Source organism: Bacillus rossius, unplaced genomic scaffold (assembly GCF_032445375.1).
Source record: "Bacillus rossius redtenbacheri isolate Brsri unplaced genomic scaffold, Brsri_v3 Brsri_v3_scf576, whole genome shotgun sequence".
Classification (NCBI taxonomy): domain Eukaryota; kingdom Metazoa; phylum Arthropoda; class Insecta; order Phasmatodea; family Bacillidae; genus Bacillus; species Bacillus rossius.
The window spans coordinates 21,240-29,596 of NW_026962784.1; the positions used below are offsets into that span (position 1 = coordinate 21,240).

Consider the following 8,357-nt stretch of genomic DNA (forward strand, 5'->3'; position numbering starts at 1 on the left):
CCCACTCGCAGACATGTGTGACTTGGCCACGGTCACGCATGGCTACAGGCTCCTGACGTGCAAGGACCCTGACGTAAAAGACTTGGCGTGGGCCAGCTTGTTCCAGACAACAAAGCAGAAGCTGGGCAAGCAGGAAATTTCGAAAGATGACATGGTGGGGTTCCTCAACGGGGAGACCGAGGGCGAGTTCAACCGTGATGGTGGCGCCCTGGGGAACCACTGGACCTTCACACGAAGTGCAGGAAGGCGCCTCAAGAAGAGCACAGGAACGAAATGGCGCTGGAGTGAGGAGCTCCAGGAGGTCCAGATGGAAATCCCCGCACCTGAAAGTGCCGCGGGCCGCATCCTGGTCGGTCCCGGGGCACGCTCCCAAGTCTACCGGCGTCTGGCCACGGCCCGGCGCCAGGAGTACAGAAGGAGACTCGTGGCCCTTCCAGATCAGGGGAAGGCCATGGAACCGGTCTCCCGGAACCCCGCCAGCTCCCACTTCCTCCGGGATGGCAAGTTTACTCGCTTCGCAGAATGGCGCTTCATTCACAGGGCACGTCTCAACGTGGTGCCCCTGAATGGAGCTCTGCGAGGACCAGCGAGGAACAAGATGTGCCGGCGGTGTCTTCACCCCAACGAGACGCTGCCGCACGTCCTCAACCACTGCGGCCGCCACTCCGCCGCCTGGCAGCACCGCCACAACTCGGTGCTGCACAGGCTGGCCGCTGCCATCCCGAGGGACCCGGGCGTGGAGGTGCGGGTGAACCGTGCCGTGCCCCACACCGGGTCCTTGCTCCGTCCTGACCTGGTGGTCGTGGACGAGCCCAGGAAGAAGATCTCCATAGTGGATGTCGCGGTCCCGTTCGAGAACCGGAGCCAGGCTTTGGATCTCGTGCGGACCACAAAGACGACGAAATACCAGGGGTTGGCAGACACACTGACTGCGCAGGGCTACACAGTTTTCAACGAGGCCCTCGTTGTCGGGTCCCTCGGATCCTGGGACCCGTGCAACGACTACGTCCTCCAGCAGTTACGTGTCCGCTGGAGGTACGCACGGAAGATGCGGCACCTCATGGTGTCTGACGTCATCAGGTGGTCCCGTGACATCTACACCGAGCACGTCACGGGCCACCGTCAGTACCAGGTGGAGGCGCCGCCTGCCAACCCGCAACCAGTCCCAGACCAGGCCCCCGCAGTCCGGGGTCGTGGCCGTGGGAGAGGACAAGGTGGTCGTCGACCAAGGGGCAGACCAGGACCACAACCATGATGTGGGCCCCGGGCGCTGGAGCCGCGGTGCCCGCAACACCGTGGTTCGTGCCCCAACAATCGGCCACTCGGCGCCGCACCGCTGGGGGCACCAGCCCCCCACCGTTGGACCACCGGTGGAAGGGGGGGACCTGAGAGCCCCCCCGACGAAAACAGAAGTGCTGCCGGAGCGCACCAGCGCTCCACCGTTGGACCACCGGTGGAAGGGGAGGGACGCAGGTGCCCTCCCCGCTGAACACAGAAGTAGATGGCCATGGAGGCACCAGCCTCCCACCGTTGGATCACCGGTGGAAGGGGGGACTTGTGAGCCCCTCTGCAGAAAACTGAAGCAGAGGCCCGAGTGCCCCAGCACTCCGCCGCGGGATCAGCGTGGGAGCAGGGTGCCTGTCCGGGCCCTGTCGTGTGCCAATGTGTGTTTGTGTGCGGACGTCTAAGTGTTGGACCGATAATGTTGTGGTTGGACCCCTAGATTTAGTTGACGAGGACGCTTTTGCCCCCCACCCTACCAGGAAGTATCAATCATGCCTGAATGCCATCATTGTTCACACTTGCAATCTCCACCACGCAATAATAATATCTACCTATTTTACACCACAGTTAAATTTGCCACTGTTCCTGCTTCCACAATAGTCATGCACCATTAATAGCCACCCCAGCACAACACCACACCTAACTCACAATTAAAATAGAGCCACACACGTTTAATAACAATAATTTCCCTATGAATTTGTAAACTTAATAGCACATATGCAGCCACTGCCATAAAAAAGAAATAAAACACCAGTCACCTAATATAATGCACTCCCCATAGAGCCACATGCGGTCACTAACTATAATTCCCCCTGACATTGTAAACTTTCCTAACATTTTTGTCTCCAGCACAATAACGTACAATTAATATAACAGCAACAACAGACACCTAAAATAAATCACTCCTCGGTTTAATAATAACAAACTTCTTCTAATACCATATATACAAACCACTAGTCAAAATAGCACACTTTCAACCTCTAACTTATTAATTAAAATGCCACACAATAACCCAAGCACTTGTAACTCTTAGTAAACATCACCACAAAACTAATTACACATGTATGACCCGCCTTACTCTCAATATTGTTAAACTCACCTAAACCCACCCGTCGTAACATCACTCCCCAGTTTAATGATTTATTTTCTCCCATCCCCAATAATAACAATTAACCTGAATCTCCCCCTCTCAACACACTTCAATCTGCCTCTGCTTCTAAAATAGTCATGCATCATTAGCAGCCACCTCACCACAACTCAACACCTAAATCACAATTAAAATAGAGCCATATGCATTTAATTACAATAATTCCCCCCTGACCTAGTGCACCTGCTTAACACTGCCATAAAACACAAATATAAAACAACAGCATCACCAGACACCTAAATAAATCACCCCTCAGTTCAATAATTTCAAACTTCTTCTAATCCCATATACAAAAACCACTAGTAAAATAGCACACTTTTAACCTCTGACTTACTAAATCAAATGCCAAATAATATCCCAAACACTTGTAACAAATAGTAAACACTACCACACAACTAATTACATTTGAACATCCTACCTAACACACAATACAGTAAAATTCACCTAAACCACCCATCGTAGCATCACTTTCAAAACTAATGACTTTCTCCTCTCCCCAATAATAAAAACAACATTCAACCTAAAACAACCCCTTTCAAGAAACTGCAATCTAATTTTCCCTGGTAAACAATACTATCTAAATAGTCTAAAACAATCATTTCTTTTAAATTGTTATTATTTGTTACTTCTGAACAGCTTGCCCCCTCCATCTGAGATATTTTAAGTTTGTGGGTGTTAGACACCTTGTGTAGTTTATTAAAACTTATGTATTCTACAATGATGTTACTTAAGGTTTGCAGGTGTTAGACACCTTGTTTTCCATCAATACTCTGCACAATGTCTAATATTTAAAAGTTTTCAGCCCAGAGCTTCACTCCACATATAACATCATTACTTGAAATATCTTAAGTTTGCAGGTGTTAGACACCTTGTATAACGCTTCGTGCGAGCTCTTCTAGCAAAAATTTAATTTTTTTATTTTTTTATTTTTCATTAATTTTCTTTTTCAGTGCTATGTATGTTTCTCTTTTCTCTTACAGGTTTGATCATTATTTAAGTTTGTGAGGGTTAGACCCTCTGTATAATTTTTATTTCTCTGCTGTGTATCTTCATTCATTTCCTTTCCCAAGTGTAACATGAAGTATTTAAGGCATGCTTAGATTTGCAAAGTTGAAGGCCAGTGCCAAAGTCTGTTCTCAACCTTAACTTCTACTTCTCAACAGCAATAACTGAATGCTTGTTTACAAGATTTATCCTTGCATTGGCTACTATGCCAATTTAACATCTAGCATCTGTGGTAGGAAGGCCCCCAAGTGTGTGTGCGGGACTGACCTGAGGTGACTGGGTGGTAAGGGTCTGTCATGAGCAGGCCTTTAGTGCCCCTAAGGCTGCCACCCTTTTTACTTTCAATTTATCTGGTGCTTGTTCTTTGTAATAATGCATGGCCACAACAACTGGCACTTCTACATTAATGTTTAAATTCACTCCCCTAACTATCATAAATCTTAAAGAGGAGTGGGAAATACACCCCTGCCCAGGCCTGGTCTTGCACACAACAGGGATTGTGCACAAACTGTAGGCCAGCATTCAGAACCTAATTACAGTCAGGTTAACCATTAGGCTCCCGCCCTCATCGTGTCATTCCTCGGAGTGATGCGGTGGGGGCGGGGGGGCCACGGCGTATAGGGCCGTACCCTGGCTGGGGCGGCACCGCGTCGTGGCTTGTAGGGACTTCAATACCTTCTGGTGTCCATGTTTGGTTGGTCTCTCTGAGGCCGGCCAAGTGTGCATGCCCTAATAGCTTGTTAGGAGAGCAGTATGGAGGCACTGTGATGTAGAGGGTGGGGGGCAGCCATAGCTGGGTTTCTTTGGGGCAGGCAGCCTGCCCATTAAACTAAAATATCTTAAGTAACTTCAGGAGGGGCTACTCCCCGGAGTAAATTTAGTTGTGGTAAAAGTGCATATGTGTGTTTAATTATTTAAGGACCGCGGGGAGCTAGGCTCCTTGTTCGTGAATATTTTATATCTTAAGAGGGTTTTTGTTTTCTTTTCTTGCAACAGACTAGTTCTGTTTTAACGTAACTTCTTTCTTTTAGTCTAGTTAGTGACTTGCGGGGACTAGTTCCCCTTTTAACGTAACTTCTTACCTCCCGCCTTTGAGGGAGGGAACCGGCCCCAGGGGCACGGTGGGATTAGTTTCACTTTAATTCTCCCATAATCTTTGGTTTTCCGGGCGCTAGGTGCCCCTTTTTCCATTTCCTAATATGTGTTTTTAATATTGTAAAGGGTTTTGAGATATTGCTAATAAATAGCTTTCAAATCTGTTCTTATCAGCTTAATGGTGTGACAACTGTTATGCTGGGGGAACAGAATGCACAGAATTTGTCGACCATATGGTTGTGGGAGGGCCTGGTCCCGCCTTCACAATCACTGGCCCCCCGAGTACGTCGGTGGCTTGGCTTCAGTGGTGGAGGTTGGGACCGGGGTGGCACCCACAGTCATATGGGAGAGAGATTCTGCTACACTTTGCCTTAGCAAACATTTTTTGTGACGGATTTGCAGGTTTGCACCCCCGACCAGTTCGGGGGAGTTGTATTGTCTCCTGCTGGCCACTGCCTAGTGCATGCCAGCAGCGAACATTGCTTAGGCAACCTAAAAAATCTGTTCTTATCAGCTTAATATCTGATACGTCCTGCATCGCAGGACCAGAATATTAAACTGATTTTTGGAACAGGGCGGAGTGCTAGGGGCTTGCCCCACCTCCGCCGCGGGTTGGCCCGGTATTGCAGTACCACCGGGATCGGCCCACCACAAAATGTAATAAACTTTAAGTTTGTTTTAAATGTAATAAACATTGTTACCAACTTGTAAGAATGGATGATAGTGAAAAATTGATTGTTGTAATGTAATGTGCCCAAGTGCAGAGACAATACAGAAAAGTCGTGTGTACATTCAACAAATGAAGAGGAAGAGAAAGCTGATCCAGTAGGTGCTGCCAGGGGCGGCCGAACAGGAACTACAAGGATGCCCAAGGGACGAACTTGGAATGCGAGAACATGTAGGAACTTAGCAATTTTGTGTGCAGAATAATAGGAATTAATTATTTTATTTTATCATACAATGTAGTGCTTGTTGTGAATGTTTAATAAATTTAGCTGTGTGAGAAAAAATTCAATATAATTAACAATTAGGCAGTGTTAAATGATAATAATGATGATGTATTGAAAATGTATTTTGTCATGTCGATGCGTGAGTTTATGTAAGTGTGTGGTTAAGGCTTGTTGTGAAACCTTTTATTACTATTATTGTTATTCATTACTCATGTTAATATTTGTATGAATTGTATTGACTTTTTTTTATCTGTTGAACTACATGTGTTTGGTTAATGGAGTTTTACAATGTGCAATATTAATTTTGATGTGTATTTTAAGGGATGTTTCTCGGCCTTTCGGCTAAGATCAGAGTGTAGTATCGCTTCTCGGCCTTTTGGCTAAGATCGAAGTGTAGTATCTGCGATTCTTCTACACTTTGTCTTGGCAGCATTTTTTGTGACGGATTGCCCCCGGACCTGGTCCGGGGAGTGCGATTGACCCTGCTGGCCACTGCCTAGTGCATGCCAGCATGGGGGCACATTGCTTAGGCAACGTTAAATATCTGTTTAGATAAAATTATATTGACAATTAAAATGTAATGTATAAAGTCAACTCTCCCATGAGAATCATTCTTGCCTTATTGAAACTGCAGTTAATCTAAGGGACCAGCTTGTGCTGCAGCAAGTGGAAAGTACGGTAATTGTAAGAGCGTTGTTATGGATATACCAAGTTTTTTGTTTATTGCTGGTGAATAGTGATTCATTTGGATTGTAATACCTCGTGTCACTGTATTGAAGATATTATCAATGTACAGACCATGCTTGTGCATGTGTGGTGTAGAGTATGACGGCTCGTCGAAAGTGTACAGTCGTTTATGGAAGTCAGTAGACCTTGTTATAGCATTTGATTTAGTAATAGGGAGCCCATATAGCTCCTGGTTCATTAGGATTGTTATCGCTTCTCGGCCTTTTGGCTAAGATCAAAGTGTAGTATCTGTTCTTATCAGCTTAATATCTGATACGTCCTGCATCGCAGGACCAGAATATTAAACTGATTTTTGGAACAGGGCGGAGTGCTAGGGGCTTGCCCCACCTCCGCCGCGGGTTGGCCCGGTATTGCAGTACCACCGGGATCGGCCCACCACAAAATGTAATAAACTTTAAGTTTGTTTTAAATGTAATAAACATTGTTACCAACTTGTAAGAATGGATGATAGTGAAAAATTGATTGTTGTAATGTAATGTGCCCAAGTGCAGAGACAATACAGAAAAGTCGTGTGTACATTCAACAAATGAAGAGGAAGAGAAAGCTGATCCAGTAGGTGCTGCCAGGGGCGGCCGAACAGGAACTACAAGGATGCCCAAGGGACGAACTTGGAATGCGAGAACATGTAGGAACTTAGCAATTTTGTGTGCAGAATAATAGGAATTAATTATTTTATTTTATCATACAATGTAGTGCTTGTTGTGAATGTTTAATAAATTTAGCTGTGTGAGAAAAAATTCAATATAATTAACAATTAGGCAGTGTTAAATGATAATAATGATGATGTATTGAAAATGTATTTTGTCATGTCGATGCGTGAGTTTATGTAAGTGTGTGGTTAAGGCTTGTTGTGAAACCTTTTATTACTATTATTGTTATTCATTACTCATGTTAATATTTGTATGAATTGTATTGACTTTTTTTTATCTGTTGAACTACATGTGTTTGGTTAATGGAGTTTTACAATGTGCAATATTAATTTTGTGTGTATTTTAAGGGATGTTTCTCGGCCTTTCGGCTAAGATCAGAGTGTAGTATCGCTTCTCGGCCCTTTGGCTAAGATCGAAGTGTAGTATCTGCGATTCTTCTACACTTTGTCTTGGCAGCATTTTTTGTGACGGATTGCCCCCGGACCTGGTCCGGGGAGTGCGATTGACCCTGCTGGCCACTGCCTAGTGCATGCCAGCATGGGGGCACATTGCTTAGCAACGTTAAATATCTGTTTAGATAAAATTATATTGACAATTAAAATGTAATGTATAAAGTCAACTCTCCATGAGAATCATTCTTGCCTTATTGAAACTGCAGTTAATCTAAGGGACCAGCTTGTGCTGCAGCAAGTGGAAAGTTACGGTAATTGTAAGAGCGTTTGTTATGGATATACCAAGTTTTTTGTTTATTGCTGGTGAATAGTGATTCATTTGGATTGTAATACCTCGTGTCACTGTATTGAAGATATTATCAATGTACAGACCATGCTTGTGCATGTGTGGTGTAGAGTATGACGGCTCGTCGAAAGTGTACAGTCGTTATGAAGTCAGTAGACCTTGTTATAGCATTTGATTTAGTAATAGGGAGCCATATAGCTCCTGGTTCATTAGGATTGTTATCGCTTCTCGGCCTTTTGGCTAAGATCAAAGTGTAGTATCTGTTCTTATCAGCTTAATGGTGTGACAACTGTTATGCTGGGGGAACAGAATGCACAGAATTTGTCGACCATATGGTTGTGGGAGGGCCTGGTCCCGCCTTTCACAATCACTGGCCCCCCGAGTACGTCGGTGGGCTTGGCTTCAGTGGTGGAGGTTGGGACCGGGGTGGCACCCACAGTCATATGGGAGAGAGATTCTGCTACACTTTGCCTTAGCAAACATTTTTTGTGACGGATTTGCAGGTTTGCACCCCCGACCAGTTCGGGGGAGTTGTATTGTCTCCTGCTGGCCACTGCCTAGTGCATGCCAGCAGCGAACATTGCTTAGGCAACCTAAAAAATCTGTTCTTATCAGCTTAATATCTGATACGTCCTGCATCGCAGGACCAGAATATTAAACTGATTTTTGGAACAGGGCGGAGTGCTAGGGCTTGCCCCACCTCCGCCGCGGGTTGGCCCGGTATTGCGTACCACCGGGATC

At 45.7% G+C, this 8,357-nt stretch overlaps 2 non-coding genes and 4 pseudogenes across 2 annotated transcripts; all 6 read left to right on the plus strand.

Moving 5' to 3' along the window:
- Nucleotides 1–5,009: 5,009 nt before the first annotated feature.
- Nucleotides 5,010–5,185, plus strand: LOC134545115 (U2 spliceosomal RNA; annotated as a pseudogene).
- A 656-nt stretch (nt 5,186–5,841) lies between these two features.
- LOC134545111 (U2 spliceosomal RNA) lies at nt 5,842–6,006 on the plus strand (annotated as a pseudogene).
- Nucleotides 6,007–6,416: 410 nt separating this feature from the next.
- Nucleotides 6,417–6,609, plus strand: LOC134545103 (U2 spliceosomal RNA). The gene has a single exon (XR_010078272.1). It is a non-coding gene; the product is annotated as a U2 spliceosomal RNA (small nuclear RNA).
- A 655-nt stretch (nt 6,610–7,264) lies between these two features.
- LOC134545112 (U2 spliceosomal RNA) lies at nt 7,265–7,429 on the plus strand (annotated as a pseudogene).
- Nucleotides 7,430–7,836: 407 nt separating this feature from the next.
- LOC134545104 (U2 spliceosomal RNA) lies at nt 7,837–8,021 on the plus strand. Its single transcript, XR_010078273.1, has one exon. It is a non-coding gene; the product is annotated as a U2 spliceosomal RNA (small nuclear RNA).
- A 174-nt stretch (nt 8,022–8,195) lies between these two features.
- Nucleotides 8,196–8,357, plus strand: LOC134545116 (U2 spliceosomal RNA; annotated as a pseudogene; the record flags this gene model as incomplete).